The sequence below is a fragment of the Podarcis pityusensis genome (genome assembly GCF_964106645.2).
Source record: "Podarcis pityusensis genome assembly, chromosome: 1".
Lineage (NCBI taxonomy): Eukaryota > Metazoa > Chordata > Lepidosauria > Squamata > Lacertidae > Podarcis > Podarcis pityusensis.
In genome coordinates, this window is record NC_138028.1 from 35,645,215 (window position 1) to 35,663,012 (window position 17,798).

The window sequence follows — 17,798 nt, forward strand, 5'->3', positions numbered from 1 at the left end:
CCTGTGTTCCTAATTTGAGCCAAACATTGGGACAAGGGTCAAAATGAACAATATAAATTCTCAATTTTCCCAAAGGTGTGCAAATGTGGGTGTGGATGAATGATTGTGTTGTCTGGGTTTTTAAATATCTCTATCCTCAGTGCTATTTTTCTAGAAAAAGAGGTGTTGTAACTCACCATGAACGGCTCCCTTGTTCTCTTATACAGTAGTACCTCGGGTTAAGAACTTAATTCGTTCTGGAGGTCTGTTCTTAACCTGAGGCACCACTTTAGCTAATGGGGCCTCCTGCTGCCACTACGCAATTTCTGTTCTCATCCTGAAGCAAAGTTCTTAACCTGAGGTACTATTTCTGGGTTAGTGGAGTCTGTAACCTGAAGCGTCTGTAACCTGAAGCGTCTGTAACTTGAGGTACCACTGTAATGGCAATGGCGCCCACCTGAGAGATGCCAGAACTCAGTTCCGGTGAGTTCTGGCTGGGGGGGGGAAGCCCCATTTATCCTCAAAAGTTCAGTGTGTGTAACAACATGTATGTTTCCAAATATCCTGCTGGGGGGAATTTACAAGGAGGGCACACCGCACCCACTCTCATGTTGAAGAAATGCTTACACATTTTGAGTAATAACTTTCTGTGCAGGAGAGCTATAGACTTGCTTTTGAAAGGAAGGAAGGAAGGAAGGAAGGAAACTCAGCATCTTAGGCACCTGTCCAGGGAAATCAGGAAAACCCTCCACAGGCATCATGGCACTCCTGGGTGCCAGGTTTGGAACCCCTGGATCTACAAGGATTCCCAAATTTTAATTTTCAGTTTTCTGAAAGCAAGAGAAAACACTGCAATACTATATGAAAAATCACTGTGATAGCCATGATGGAGAAACACAATGTGATATTAGCAAGATGTGGGGCGTGTACATTTTACTTTTATTAAACATGTTTAGTGTAATTACTATATTGCTGTTTTCTTCTCTCCCCCAGTCCTGTATTTAGAATTAAAGCAGATCACAACTGGGAAAATAGGAGAGGGAGGGAGGGAGAAAGAGGAAGAGTTTTGTCTGAAAAGAGATAGGATAAAATATTCATTTGGAAAACATACCATATCTATGCAAAACAGACAGTGTGTAACGTCTTGTCTAAGAGACAAGATCCAGACATCGTCTGCTGGGTAGCTTGCTCTAACTTACAAGCTCTTTCTTGGACCTTTGAATGATAAAGGGCTGAGTCAGCCTTGCTAAGATTGAAACTGTCCAGGAAAGAGAAGTATTTCATCATTACATGAAAGAGGAACAAGGTACTTTGGGATTCTCTCCCAGAAGCTGACTAGCCAGACTAAGCCACAGCTGCTGCTAATGTGTGTATGCGTGTCTGTGTGTGCACATGCACATGTATGAATGAGAACAGAGGAAAACACAGTAGGTGACAACTTTTGAAAGAGAAAGAGCTGGAATCAGCTGGCACTGGGGCTGTAACCTTAGGAGGAATGCATAAATTCTTAGATGATCTGCTGCCTGGTGAAGGAGTGCCTGTTTGCTCCCATTATGGTCTAGAGTGGTACCTCGGTTTACGAACTTTATCCATTCTGGAAGTCCATTCTTAAACCAAAACCATTCTTAAACTTTTCCTAAAGAGGCCTCCTGCCACCGGTACCTCGGGTTAAGTACTTAATTCGTTCCGGAGGTCCGTTCTTAACCTGAAACTGTTCTTAACCTGAAGCACCACTTTAGCTAATGGGGCCTCCTGCTGCCGCCGTGCAGCCGGAGCACGATTTCTGTTCTCATCCTGAAGCAAAGTTCTTAACCTGAAGCACTATTTCTGGGTTAGCAGAGTCTATAACCTGAAGCGTATGTAACCTGATGCGTATGTAACCTGAGGTACCACTGTACTTGTAAATTTGTAAATAACACAAATATTACAAAGGATCACCTGCCATCCAGAGAAAACTAAACACCAGAACTACGCACTGCTCAGAGGTTGTGTGGGCGTGGCCCTATAACTATGACAGACCCTCTAAGTATCCCTATTTTCCTGGGACGTCCCCAATTTAGAGAAGCCGTCACAATTTCTGATTTGATCCCGAAATGTCCCACTTTTCCTTAAAATGTCCCTGTTTTCATTGGATAAATTTTGGAGGGTATGGAGTTATCCAACCCCCAAGCAATCCTGTATAGGGAAGTTTTTAAAAAATGTTTAATGTTTTATTATATTTTCATGTATGTTGGAGGCTGCCCAGAGTGGCTGGGGCAACCCAATAAGATGTGTGGGGTATAAATAGTAAAACTATCATTAATACAGGACGTCTCTATTTTCATCATAGAAATGTTGGAGGGTATGCTATGATTTTGGAATCGCCATATTGTTTCTTTAAAGAACCAAGATGAAGAAGATATCCCCTGCTGAAATCACAGCATTTCAGAAGACCTTTGGAGGAGATCTGCAAGCAAGCTTCAAAAGTCTTTAAACTAATTATTCAGGGAAGTTTGGAGGTGAAAACAGGGAAGAGATGAAAACGTCATTTGGTTGGAAGTCACAAGGACTGGAAGCTAGAATGCAGGTTGACTTCCAGCCACTGGAAGTGGTTTCCACATGATGGAAGCCTGCAAGCCCTGGGAGCAAAACTGATAGGGGAGTTACGAGGGCTTACAGGCATGTAGCATGAGTGGCTCCAATCTCCTTTTCATGCATCCTCACTTTTATTGCTTATTTGCTTTTGTTTTGATTTTATTGATTGTTGGGGTGCTGAGTTTGCTGTTGTTGGCAAGGCCATCTTCTGAATAGAATTCTGCTCCTGTGATGCTGCTGCTGGAGGAAGTAAAACGGTAACTTTCATCCAAATCTGTTTTGGAGATTGACCCTCTGAAGCAGCAGGAGAGGTGCAGGGGGAGGGGGAGAATTATCTGCCTCTTCTGTCAGGAGCATCCTGTCCATAAATGGGACTGCAAAATGTTTTAAATAGGTATATTAATCTCATCTGGCAGATTATAGTCCCATATACAGTGGTACCTCAGGTTACAAACACTTCGGGTTACAGACTCTGCTAACCCGGAAGTAGTACCTCAGGTTAAGAACTTTACCTCAGGATGACAACAGAAATTGCGCACCGGCCGCAGCAGGAGGCCCCATTAACTAAAGTGGCACCTCAGGTTAAGAATGGTTTCATGTTAAGAACGGACCACTGGAACGAATTAAGTTCGTAACCTGAGGTACCGCTGTAATGAACTGAAGCAGGCCTTAAATTAGCAGTTTGGATCCAAACACAAGTCAGCATAGGCCATGAATCAATGCAGGTGTGGGGGAGTGAGGCTCTCCACAACTTTCGGCAGATTAAAAGTAGTTTGGGGTCATACCAAGATCATACGATGCAAGCCAGGAGATCCTATGACAGACACACTTCACCATGAGCTGACTGCCCAGTTCAGATGCCCTCTCAATGCTTGGAAGAGAGTGCAGGATTGTATGCTGTGTTCCCACCCCTGACATCAACATGCCCATCTAGCCCTGAGCTCTGCATGCTGGCTGGGGTTGATGACATCAAACAACATCTACAGGGTGGCAGGTTCCACCTTTTGTTTGGAGCAAACCAAACTTTGAAAACCATAAACCATAGTTTGCCACAAACTAAAAGCAGAAGTTTATAATTTCCTCCATGTACATGAAGGAAAGGGAAGTTGTAGAGCTACATGTGAACCTCACTGTTGCTAGTTCTCATTACTGTATTTATTTAAACCTGACTCAGACGATACAGAGGAATACAGCATACTTTGCTGTTATGGCTAAACTAAGATAAAGGCATCGAACATCCCTAAGGAACAATGTATCTTTCAGGGTAACAGTAAATTGATGTTACGTAAAGAATGCTAGTGGAATGAGCTGGAAAATTCCAGTTCTGCTATATATCCTTGCATCTTTTTTTTTGTAATTATAATTTTCATTACTGAAGGCCTGCAAAACTTGTCTAGCCAAATGACACCCATCAAAATATATGGCTGCTTACATAAAACACCTGCTTTTTGCCAACACTCTGGAATTGCAAAAAACTGGCAGGATAGTCATGTCCCAGGCAGTTCAAAATGCATTTGGTCTGGTGAGTCATATGCTTGCAGATTTCCATTTAATATAAAACAGTTTCTAGCTGGACATGCCCAGTCTAGAGAAGATGACAGTTCTCTGGACCAGTAATCCAAGAAACAAATTCCTAGGAAACAAGTTTTTTTAAAAAATTAACATAGAGGAAGCTGCAAGTTGGCCTCTTATTTCAGAGCATCACTGTGTTGCTTTCATTCTGATAGTTGCCAGATGAAGAGATTAAAGCATTTAGGCAATTTTCGCCTTTCCTTTTAATTAATTGGTTAAAATAATTGATTAAAATAAAACAGTGCTATATCTTAATACAGGTGATATGATGATTTTTAAAGAAAATAATTCTCTTATAATTCTTTTTCTGGCGGGGGTGGGGGGAGACACACATACAATCTTCTATATATTCATAGTCAACAGATGTGCATCACATAGTTCCATCAGGATAGAATAGCTTTTCCCATCTCAGAGGACATTCCAATTAAAAACCCACACTTTTAGCTTGTGATTAAATTCTACTAATTGTGATAATTAGTCCTTTTGGTTCTGCTAACACATGTTAACTTAATACCTACAAAGACAGGCTCCCATTTCTAGAAATTAGCACATCTTTTATCTTGAGCTTACCTGAATTCTTCTTATTTGGCCATAGGACTCATAACATTTATTTTAATTAAAATTACAGATAACATTATTAGCAAAGTAAAGGTTTGCTACCTCAAAGAATGCACCTCATTCTATAATATTTTTATGCTGTCCTTGTGGCCCCAACAATGACTTTTTAACAAGAACACCTCAAGCTTTACTACTGACCACCTGAGTCTTTCCATGTGTAAAAGAAATTGCTTAAGATGAAATACAGCAGTATGAAGAAGAAAAGTGCTACCTTCAGGACCAGTAAACAATAGGAAAGGACAGGATATCAGACTTGAGATCATTGTGTAAGACTCTTTGATGGATGCCAGGCTAATGGCTCCAAATAAGAGCCAGTTATTGTTCAGACCCTGTCATTATGCCCCACCCCAAGAGCAGGCAGCATCATGTTATTTCTAGAAACTTTCTACAGAAAGTGGCCAGCAATCAGTTTAAATAGACAGAGAAATTAAAGTACTTGGCTCAATACTGGATATGATATCTTGAAGTTATTTTATCACCAATCTATTAACAGTGGGTATTGTCAATGGGAAGCAGTGCCAAGAGAAAGATAATGCTTGAAAAATGAACGTGAATGTGTAGTGAAGACGATTGGCCATTTTATCACAGTCTTCTATAAAGTTTCTACAGTGGTACCTCGGGTTACATACGCTTCAGGTTACAGACTCCGCTAACCCAGAAATATTACCTCAGGCTAAGAACTTTGCTTCAGGATGAGAACAGAAATTGTGGTCCGGCGGCGCGGCGGCAGAAGGCCCCATTAGCTAAAGTGGTGCTCCAGGTTAAGAACAGTTTCAGGTTAAGAACAGACCTCCAGAACGAATTAAGTACTTAACCCGAGGTACCACTGTAGTGAATTGAGTCAAATAACTGTCTGTAAGTGTAGTGGCATTATGTAGCAGTAAGGTCCTTCATGCAAACATGCAACTCTGCTTTCGGTCTATCAAAGTAGAGATGCAGGAAGCTGCCTTATACTGAACCAGACCATAGGTCTAACTAGTTCAGTATTCTCTACACTGACTTATGTGCTCCTTGTTTACAGAAACCTTTTCCTGCCTTGCCTAGAGGATGCCAGAGACTGAATCTGGGATTTTCTGAATGCAAAATGCATGCCCTACCACTGACCTATGACCCCTGTCCATTTGGCTACAAGGTACTTCACAATGAATGCACTCTGTCTCTGCTATGGGGATCAAATTTATATTTCTGGGAAATGCAGCTTGCGAGGATTCTGTGGGGATGTACTGTTTCTGACTATCCCCATCGAGTCTTACTTTGCTTAGTAGAATTCCAGTACCATTGGGCACCCTAGTTAACCATTATATCTTGCCTGAAATTATTTCGTCTTTTAACCAAAAAGCTTCATAAAACTGGATGTACCCAGATGATGCAGGCTTGCTTTTCTCTAGACAATGTCTGCTACTTGCACATTTCATGTTTTTCCTCTGTCCCAGAGATGCACATCCACTGCTGTCAAATGCCCAGACAACAAGGGTGCTGCTTCCGAGCAGGTGCATATGCTCTAGGAGCCAATTCTCAAATAATAACTTATTTGCCTGGGGTACATAATCCAGCCAGTAGCCAGACATTCCCTGTCTTGCTAACTCATGCCTTTTTTGCATAGCTGGTGATCACCCGGTAGACCCCAGAGACTTCCTTTCTTAGGACAGTACAATGTCCCTTTTAAAACTGTCACAGTAAATAAAGCACTCCCTGGTGTCATTTTCCTGGTTTAAAAGGACAGATGTATACTTAGACCGTGCCAGAAAATGCTTGGAGGTTACAGTGCAGGCTACCCAATTAAGATCAAAAAGATCCATTACAGATAAAGCCAGATGAGGCCTTTGTGCTTATTACAATTATGAAAAACAATTAGCTCTTTCCTACGTTTTCTCGCTTATGCTTTGTATTAGTGTCCTCTTGCACTTTCGGCTGTTTGATCAAACAACACAACTACCAGCAATGGCTATTCTTTAAAAAAATAAGAACTATTATAAGCAAAGCAGAAATGGAGACCACTCCCTAATTCCTAGTGGACATATTGGTCAGCTAAACCAACACGTGTCTGGTATTTTCTTTACTTTTAACAGCAATAGATAAAACAATGACTCATCTAAACATTGGGAGACAATGAATTGCTGTATCTCACCCACCCAGGTCCTACTGAAAGCTAAATGAAGCCCATGTTTTGGCTCCCAGGAGAGAGAGAGAGGGAGGGAGGGGGATGATTACGAAGCAAAAACATTTAGATGCCATCAATAAGGACTCAAAATCATCCTGCTGTTAAACACACAACTGACATTGTAAGAGAATATTTTGTTTTACCTTTGGTTAAGAGCCAGTTAATACAACCATAGTGTATACTTACTATATTTATGTAAGACTAGCAGGACCAAATGGGAACCTGGCTTTGCTGGCTACTCCTTTACTGCAATTGCAGTGGAAGACTTGCTTTCTTTCCTCTAAGGAGTATACCCAAGAGTCACTAAATATTCCCTTCTACAGGTTCACAACAACATTCTTAGATGGGGGGACCCCATTCTCCTCCACGGATGGGGAGTTTTCATGCCTTATGGTTTATAAGCCATTAAAAAATAGGAGCAGAAAATCCCATTTAAAGTCAACACAGTGCCAAGTGCTTATTCAGCACTGGTTAGCTTTTTTTCTTTTAACCTCCTCTCCTCCTATCAAAGCCCACCGGAGGTAAATAATGATTCTGCAAAACCCCCAAAGATTTCCAAAGATTAAGAATATAGATGCTCACTTCTCATTTCCAGGCAAGTGGCTGTGGACATTTTAAATATTTTTGAATCCACAACATAGGAATAAGCTATCGCTTCCTCACACGAAACCTATTGGAAAAGGTGCGCCACAAATTAAGGTGTGCAATTTACATACATTGTGGTCCGCTTCCGGAAAGCAGCAAGGTCAGTTACTAATATTTTGGGCTCCGTGAGGCTCTTGTAGGCCTTTGTCTAAGCCTTTCTGCCTGAAAAATTATATTTAGACATGCAGCATCTTTCCTCCAAACCCATCCTCAGGAGGCAAAACTCAGACACTCTAAAAATAGGAGAGCCTCGTACAGATAAGACAAGCGGCAGACACAAATAAGAATAGGCGGATGTTTAACACTCACCATCTCCTGCTCACACCATCCTCTTTTGATGTTTACAGCACAATCTGTAGGATGCAATACTAGGAGGTGCCTTGTTTGACCTGCTGCATGATGCTGTGACATCAGTTCAGATGATGCAGCTCATTATGGGAAAGGCTGCTGTTGCCATGGCAACCGAGATGTGATAGGAATCCTTACTGCATTTCCAGGGGAGCCCAAGACAATACAGAAGGTTTTTAAAGAGACAGTAAAAAGGGAAAGGAAATGCAAGGGAGTATTGGGAAAGTGCAGTGTCATTGTATTTTTTTTTTTAACCTAAGTATCGTAACAATATATTTATTATTCAGGGAAAATATTGCCTGAGCATTTCTCTCTGTGTGCAATTGCAAACTATGCACATGCATACATATTCAACACATATATTTTTATTAAAAAAAAGGTTTTTAATTGCATTTTTGATCTATACAAACTGTAATCCACCACTTTTTTTTTTTTAAACGGAGGAAAACATAAAATCCACACATTAATTCAGCATGGCTTATGAAAATCATCTTCTAAACATCACACTGTGCATAAGTTGTGCAAGCCAATTTGTGAAACACTGTTTACAGTGTTGAGGGCTCTTAACATGAACCAAGGTCTTTTAAATCCTGTCCTACACAAATTTGTTCCTATACTCTGATGCTTCTTCGAAATTCTATTTGCCAGTGTCTGCTTGGCGGGGTGTGTTTGTGTGGAAACTGCAACGTACATTTGCCAGCTATCCTGTGCCAGCTATTTTGCGAAGCTCTTTTAAAAATGGGGGCGGGGGGAAGAAAGCTGTTTTCCCCTCTACAAGATGAGAACTTTCTAGCCAGTCAAGGGATGAAAACAAAAAAAACGCCCCATCATTTCTCAGCTGTAAGCTAACCTGCAATATCATCTGCATGCTGAGTAGCCTGCCTTTCATCTGTCTATCAGACAGACACACAAATGAAGATTCAAGGGAGGCTGCAAGCAATCTGTGTGCCTTCTGGGCCACAGTGGCACAGGCCAAGCAGGAGTACAGTAAACAGGCCTTCCTTTTAAATTGTTGTGGTTCGTGATTGGTGGGGGGTCGAGGAGGGGGGGGGAGAGAGAAACCCATTACTTTCAGCACCTGGAGTCTATCTTCCATCTGAACATAGAGGGGAATGCAACTCATACTGGCTGTGTTGTGCACAATTAAAATAGAGCAGTGTGACAATTCACACTTAAACAAAGATGACACATTTCTGGCTCTTTGCCAGCGCTACTTAGATTAGAGAGGTTTTGGCAAAACTGCTTTTCCCATGCATGAAAACCCCCTTTCAACACAACAGAAAAGCTCTGGATTTTGTAGGCTTCATAGGCATATGCCCAAGAGAAAAACAAAAGGTCTAGAGAGCCTCTGAGCCTGAAGGATGCCACATAAGTTCATGCACCAATGTCTACAACCCTTGAGCACTTGTACTCCTGCATGCTAAATTTGTGTGTGTCTGTGTGTCCTCAATTTGCAACTAAAATGCAAAGTTTCCAGCATAAGCTTAAAAGAGTAACTTCTCTAGGATTTTCATTACTTGTGAAGTAATGGGGTGGCGCTGTGGTCTAAACCACAGAGCCTAGGGTTTGCCAACCAGAAGGTTGGCAGTTTGAATCCCCGCGACGGGGTGAGCTCCCGTTGTTCAGTCCCAGCTTCTGCCAACCTAGCAGTTCGAAAGCACGTCAAAGTGCAAGTAGATAAATAGGTACCGTTCCGCCGGGAAGGTAAACGGCGTTTCTGTGCGCTGCTCTGGTTTCACCAGAAGCAGCTTAGTCATGCTGGCCACATGACCCAGAAAAACTGTCTGAGGACAAATGTCGGCTCCCTCAGCCAGTAAAGCGAGATGAGTGCCGCGACCCCAGATTCGTTCGTGACTGGACTTAACTGTCTGAGGAACTTTACCTTTTTAAGATGTAAGATTAGGATACATTTAGTAGTCCGGACACATTTAAGTGCACTATCAAGGTATAAGAGAAACTGTTGGGAGCAGATATGATCTTGACAGAATCAGGCTGGACACCTCTGGTGCTGTTTTATGGCCAAAAGCAATGTTGTAGCCAAACTCCTTACAGATTGTGTGTGTGTGTGTGTGTGTGTGTGTGTGTGGTTGGTTTGTGGCTATATCTTCCTTTAAAGGTTATAGCCAAAGAACTCAAACTATGTAAGAGCAATTTTCAATTACACAGAAGGATTCTTTAAATGAACTATGGACATTGTGGCATGTATGAGATATTGCGTAAAAGTCAGGGACAAAAGAAAATTATTTATGTATTTTCATTTATATCCCACCTTTCCTCTACAGAGCTCAAGGTGGTGTACATCATTCTCATTTAATGCTCAAAACAACCCCATGAGGTAGGTTCAGCCGAGAGTGTCCTGAATCCCTGGCCTACCTGGCAGCAGGTCAGTATGCCAAGCTCCCAATCCAGGATCAATCCATGTATCCAATTCAAAAGTTCAAAATCCAAAGTTCAGGGTCCAAAATTCTAAGTGAAGCACAGTCCCACAGATATCTTGGAACATCCAAATAGAGGTTTTTCAACATGGGCAGTTGACCATACCAGTTCCTCAGCCCTGCTGCCCTTTTCTACTTTGCCTGCTGATTGCAGCATTCGGCCTTGATGAGACAAGTGACCCTCACCTGATGCAAACCTACTCCAGCTGAGGAATCACATAACCCCTCCCAGAGCTAGCAAGCCCCACCTGGCCAACTAGTGAACTGGGCTGTGAGCCTTTGCCTGACGCAGCCTCCTGGAGTGCCCTGCCGACTGCTCCCTATGCCTCAGAGCCTGCCATGTTTGTGCTGACAGGGCCCCTGTGGCTCTGCTTATAGATCCTGCTGCTCCGGTTCCTGTGCACTGAAGAAGAGTTTGGATTTTATATCCCGCTTTATCACTATCCTAGGGAGTCTCAAAGCGGTTAACATTCTCCTTTCCCTTCCTCCCCCACAACATACACTCTGTGAGGTGAGTGGGTCTGAGAGACTTCAAAGAAGTGTGACTGGCCCAAGGTCACCCAGCAGCTGCATGTGGAGGAGCGGAGACACGAACCCGGTTCCCCAGATTACGAGTCTATCGCTCTTAACCACTACACCACACTGACCCCCCATCCCCTTGTCATCCTCCATCACCCTGTGAGTACTTCCAACACCAACCTCTCCTTCCTTGCCCCAGTATGTCCCAGTCCTGGCTACTACACCCCTCTTGGGGATCTCTTCCTCCTCTTTCCCCTCCCGACAGTCCTGCCAGTTCATGAGAGTTAACAATAGTAGTAAGAACCATCAACAAGTACAGTTTTGTTGTACTCTGCCATGAACTAATATCAAAGTGTAGAACCACCTGTTTCTAATGTAGCAGACTTGCCCTCAGGAGATACCATGGTGATGCATTCTAAAACAGGTTAAGTATTGTTTATTTGTTCATTCAATTTCTAAACCACTCTTCGTCAGTTATGATGCCAGGGTGGGCTACAATATAAACATAAAAGCATTCAAATATTAAAATTCAACTAGCAATTTAAATACAACTTTTTAAAAAAATGATCGGAATAGGACGCAGTGCCCGTTAAAATATTGTGAATCTTGTCAAATCCTCTTCCAAAGACCATGTTGAAACTGCACGTTTAATGATTGCCTTAATGCCAACAATAACATTGTGATATGTACCATATGCAGGGTGTCACTATAGTGAAGGCATTACCCCACATCACCACCCCATGAGCTTTCCTGAACAGTGGGACAGTGACAAGGGCCTTCTTTGAATGCAACACTAAACTATGGTTTAGCACATGCACTATCAATGTTACTATGGTTTAGCACATGCTTTGGGTTTGCTTTCCATTTCCTTCCCCACTTCTCCGGAGTTACTAGTTATGTCCAAACCTAGATAAATTCTGGTTAGTTTAAACTATAGTTTGAGTTCAAACCAGCATTATAAGCCACCAACCAATTCTTGCCTGCACCAGCTAGAGTTTAGCCAAAGTTCTTTGAGTTTGGACATAATGAGGAACTTTAGTCAGTTTAAAAGTGAAAATAAATTCTTCTCATCTCATCATGGATGAGGATCAGGTAAGCCCAGATTTCGCTACTGCTTGTGCATGCAATGCTAGTTTAGTATTAGTAAAAACATTTGCAAGGCACTTCAAGAACTCTGTGATAAAGCACATGGAAAAGCAAATGTAATAAAGAATAGGTTCTAATGTAGTGAATGATCTGATCCAGCAGGTGGTTGTGAAAACCAATCAAATCATCTGAATTACATTTTGATTTAGAAGAAAAGGCTTTAGAGATTAGTCATTGTGATGAGGAACAAGAGGTGCTAATCATCATTACTGGGATTTCTTGAGGAGTCATCTGGTTCAATATAAAAAGACAGTGGGTGTTGAATTTCTGGGAAACATCCCTGAACTAAAAACAAGATGGTTCAGGCTAGTCTTTCGTAACTTTTGCTTGAGGCAAAATGAGAAGAAAATGGAAATATACAGCCATGCTGAAGGCAGTTTGGGAAATGCTTATTGCATATCAAGCATAGTTTTGTATCTAAAAGTGTATGCCATGGTCTATATCAAATGCTTCAGCAGAGTTTAGTTTCACCTTTTAAGGATCCTCACTTAGCACTTAGCATGATCAGACCAGAGATCATGGCTGCAAACCATGGTTAGTTTCACAGCAAGCCAATTTCAAACCATGGGTTATGAAGCTGGCTTGTTAAACTAGCCATTGATTGTTGCAAACTAGGATCCTATGGGTGCCAGTCACAAAATGGCTGTCATGAGGCTATGGTATAACACAACATGGCTGCTTGGGGGGGGGGTCTTGCATAACACACCACAGATGGCACTCTTTCCATCAGTGGGGAAAAGAACAGCAAGATTATCCCCTGTTCCAGTTGTTGTTAATAATAATAATATTTATGCATATATGCCCTGCCCATCTGGCTGGGTCTCCCCAGCCATTGTGGGTGGCTCCAAACAGAATATTAAAAACACAACAAAACATCAAACATTAAAAACTTCCCTAAACAGGGCTGCCTTCAGATGTCTCCTAAAAGTCAGATAGTTGTTTATTTCTTTGACGTCCAATAGGAGGGCATTCCACAGGGTGGGCATCATTACTAAGAAGGTCCTCTGCCTGGTTCTCTGTAACTTCACATCTTGCAGTGAGGGAACCACCAGAAGGCCTTCGGCACTGGACCTCAGTGTCTGGGCTGAACGATGGGGGTGGAGAGGCTCCTTCATGTATACTGAGCCAAGGCCATTTAGGGCTTTAAAGGTCAACAGCTACACTTTGAATTGTGCTCAGAAACGTACTGAGAGCCAATATATATATTTCAGGACTAGTGTTATATGGTCCTTGCAGCTACTCCCAGTCACCAGTCTAGCTGCCGCATTCTGGATTAGTTGTAGTCTCCGCGTCACCTTCAAAGGTGGCCCCACGTAGAGTGCACTGCAGTAGTCCAAGCTACTGTTCAAAACAGAAGTGAGGCTTGGTATCTAATCCTGGCATCCACTGAAATGTGAATGTGTTTGAGGAGATCTGTTCGAAGTGGAGCATGCTGAGCCAGTGCAAACCTGAATTGAACAGAAAGAGCAAATACTCTCTTATGAACTGTGGATTTTTGAGGGGATATTATTTTGCAGGTACCATAGTAGGTACAGTACTGGCAGGCAGTACTTTTGCAGACATCAGTGGCAGAACAAAGACTTGGTCTTGGCTGGCTGCAACCTCCATCCCAAAATTTGGAAATCTAGAAAACGCAAACTGATTGGCTTTTGACACAAGGCAACACTGATCCCTGTAAAATTCTGAAAAACATCTGAATCAGAGAAAGATAGCCTCACTGACAAAATATATCTGACCTTCTGTTTTGTAATGTATCTACTTATCCTTTTTTGCATAACTTTCCTTGCATAAATAAGGGAGGGGGTGTTTTGCAAAAATAAAAAGAAGAAGAAGGGCATTCTGCTCCTTACTCCTGCTTACATTATGCCCAGACACAGGTTGGATGTAAAATAAAGAGATGGGAAAGCAAGGGAAGTTGGAGCGGGCAAAGAATGCTAGCCCAATAACTTGCTGAAAGCTCCTCAAGGGAAAGGAACTTGGAGTCTTCCAGATGTGGGATTCCCGCTCCCATCAGCCCCAGCCAACAGGGTCAGTGGGTGGAAAGGATGGAAGTTTTAATCCATCAACATCTGGAGGGTGTCAGGTTCCCCATCCCTGCTCTATATGCACAGCATTGCAATAAGCAGCAGCACATGCACACAGAGAGAGTATCAAATGTCCAGTAGCTTATCCTTTATAGTAAGCAGGACTCGGCTGACAATGTCTTCCTTGAGGCCCAGTTACTGGGAGAGAACTGAGGATGCATCCCAACCCAGAGTGTGTGCTTTTAGCAGCTCCACTGTGCAGTCCATTTCTGTCCAAAGTGCCTGCACCTCCAGACGGAATGATGCACAGTTGCTGGTGCTCTTTTCTCTCTAGACCTTAGGAAAGGCAGCATGTGGAATTCGTTCAAGATGCTCTATAAGCAGCTGAATCAGCATCAGCATCCACAGCAGCAGACAACGGCAAGAAGGGTGAGAGGAATAAGTCACAACCCAAGAATCCTTCAGGGATTGCCGTTGAGCAAACAGTGTTGATCCTTCTTAGAGATCAGCCACTTGTCTCGAAGATTAATTGACTCAGCAGACCATGCAAACTGTTTATTAAACTATTCAAATGAGGCCCTTCTAGTAACAATGGCAACTGTGCCATGTGCTTAAACACAAAAGAGAAAAAGACACAAACATTTAATTACTACGCAGCACCTAAATGTTGGTGTGCAGTTTGTATTTTGGAAAGCTGTTTGCCTGTTTGCTATGCCTTTGAACGCCTATTAAGAGATGATAACCAAATTTTTCATGATGCTTCCTGAGATCAAGGAGCAGGTTTTCATCTATGTTTGGATACAATTGAGTGGCATCTTGAATTAAGATGGCAGGCTGAACCTTTGAAATTGGTGCTGATTTTAACCCTTGATCGCAAAACTGCAGTGATTTTTTGGGTTTGCAGCATCCCCAAGCAATGCTGGATACAAGGCTGTGGTTAATAGTAAGTATTAAATAGTAAGTATTAAAACTACTTCTTAGTTAAAATGTAGAGATCACCTTTCAAAAAAATAATAATCTGCAAAGTGATTTATCATACAACAAAGTGTACACAATGTGATGTACAATTAAAAAAAACCATTAAAAACCAACAAGTTAACAATATTTCAGATTTCAAAACAAAATCATAAACGATCTCCACTAATGGGGAAGAACACAGAGAAATTGCAAAAGACACAGCCAGGCTGAACAGATAGCAAAAATATCAAAATCTTCATGGGCTATAAATGTGTTGACAGGTTGCCTAGAACTATATAGTGAAGCAGCTGCATGTGACCCCTGGAGAGAATTCCCAAAATCAGGGGCCACTACTGAGAAGGACAAGTTTTGGGAGCTCAGAAACTGGACCTCCTGGAAGAAAGTAACCCTCAACAGAGCCTCTAACTTAGCAACTGGGCAGCTTCTAAAGGGAGAAGAAGGTGTTGCAAAAAGTATGCAAGCCAAACCCAGTCCTTATGGGGCCTTTAATGCATTATTCACATTAGCTTTTAAAGTATTGAAGCATTTTATCAGAAAGCTTTCGAAAGCCTATTGAATGCTCCTTGCTAGACTGCCATAAAAAATTACTAGGCAAGATGATATATTTGGTTACATACATTCACCATTATAACAACGATAATGATTAGAAGTAGAGGCACTATACATACCTGTCAGATAAAATTATTTATACGTTTGGACTTTTCTCTCTCTTTCTCTCTACAGATGTCAGCTGGCCAATAGTATCCTTGGTTCTTGCAAGCAGCAACAGCCAACTGCACAGTCAGCCCTTTCTATTTGCTGACATTTGCATGTACAATCAATGAGTTCCTTCTTGATGACAGTCCAATTCCGTGGCTTTAACAGCTGCCACCACCATGGGGCAGCTGAGTATTTGGAAGTCACCCTCAACTGGTCCTCCAATCCACCAAACTAAATAATGGTTAGAATAAGGAGGTGGGATTTTACATATATGGCAAATTAAATCTTCAAGAATGTGACAAAAGGAGAACGGGGTGAAAGATGTCTCACATGCAACAGCAGCCAAATGAGAGACACCTCAATAAATCCATTATCCATATAAATCTAATGCCATCAGAGAAAACCAGGAGTGTAATGGTGACAAAACATTATCTGATGATAATAGGCGGTATCCCTAGACCAGAGGGATGTGGTTCAACCTGTTTTGAAAAGGCTCACACTCCCCATAAATGGAAAGGTGACTGTCTTGGGGCTACTTCTGAATCTGTTGCTGTTGTTCAAACCACAAGTGTCCTTGGTAGCACAGAGGGCCTTCCACCAGCTTTGCTTGGTAGCATAGTAGCAATTCTATCTGGACAGAGATCACCTAACTTCTGTTGCCTGTGCTCTGGTTACCTCTAAGTCAGTTTACTGCAATGTGTCATCCATGGGGTTGCCTTTGAAGATGGTTCAGATTCTTCACCTAGTACAGGTAGTGAAGAATTTAGTGGCCAGATAAGGTAATCTGAGCTTATAACACCAATTCTGGCACATATATCCTGCCTACAAATTAGTTTTTGGACTCAATTCATAGTGCTGGTCTTGACCATTAAAGCCTTATGCTAGGGTTGTCATATTTCAAAAAGTGAAAATCCGGACACAAAAGTTGTTGCTGCTTGCTGTTTTTGAGCTATTTTGAGCTATTTTTTAAGGAAAATTGGCAAAAATGACAACATGGCTTGCCATATGTCTACATTTCCCAGACATTTTCCCAATTTCTTCATGGACACTGCTTCCAGCTACAGTATTCTGGGTATGTCTGGGAAATTCTGGACATATGGCAACCCCACTGAGGGAAGTGTAGGGGATAGGAACATGAAAAGAGGCCTTCTTGGTGCTGGCTCCCCGTTTACACAATCCTCTCTCTAGTGAAACACGCCTACTGCCATGATCAACTGCTTTTAGGTACTAGTCTAATTCAGGCCTTTGGCTATTAATCTGGAGAGTAGTGAGTTAAGGGTAAGGGGTGTTGAGCCTGTTTTAGTGCACATCTTTTAGTGGGGTCAGCAGGATTGCCATTTAATAAATATTTTTGCACGAACATGTTTAGGTCCCATGCTTTACGGCGGTTTTATACAGGGTTTTTAAATGTATTTTATGGTTTATGTTGCTGGGGGACGTTCTTCCCTGAGTGAAAAGTGACGCATAAATATTCTAAATAAGTCTGATCAAGCAAAAAACCATAAACATATCAAACAGTTTTGGAAAAGACGATGCAAAAAACATGCCATTTGGTTCTTAGAAAATAAGGACTATGATGCAACTGAGAAAGGAGGCCTTGTATCGCGCCACTCAATTCTCCTCCTGATTGCAAATGAGCAGAAAATGGCATCCACTCGTTAGTTAGTGCTGATGGGAGCTGAGACTGGCTGATGACACCCCAGAATAGTATAAAGGGATTTTACGCATTATAGGAGGAGAGTGAGAACTTGACACAATAATACTATTTTCAGTAGCGATTACGTTCCCAATCCTAAGATGCTCCTTAGCTTTTATCTCTTTTATCTATGCCTGTATACTACTCTCGTCTTTACTACCAGACGGAGAAAGCAGCAAAAGACACGCCATTCCCTGAAGATACGATGTGCATCCATCTAGAAGAGCGCAGAGATGTTAACAACAGGCCACTTAAATACCCTTTCCCTCTAGTTCTCCTTTAGATCTTGTTTGTTCTCTAGCACTACTCCCTTATAAGGAAAACAACTAGATGAAACAGGAAAAGAGAAACACTTAATGATTCAGTGTATTGGAGGCATTAGATTTGTTGCAACAACTTTCAAG

At 42.0% G+C, this 17,798-nt stretch overlaps 1 protein-coding gene across 1 annotated transcript in view; it reads right to left on the bottom strand.

Annotated features, from left to right (window-relative positions):
• The window catches only part of AKAP6 (A-kinase anchoring protein 6), a 241,769-nt gene extending 233,800 nt beyond the window's left edge, over positions 1-7,969 (bottom strand). Inside the window, exon 1 of the mRNA XM_080977407.1 lies at positions 7,859-7,969. The gene's annotated coding sequence lies outside the window, so the exon portion shown is untranslated. The remainder of the gene's footprint in view (positions 1-7,858) is intronic.
• Between the last annotated feature and the right edge of the window lie 9,829 nt (positions 7,970-17,798).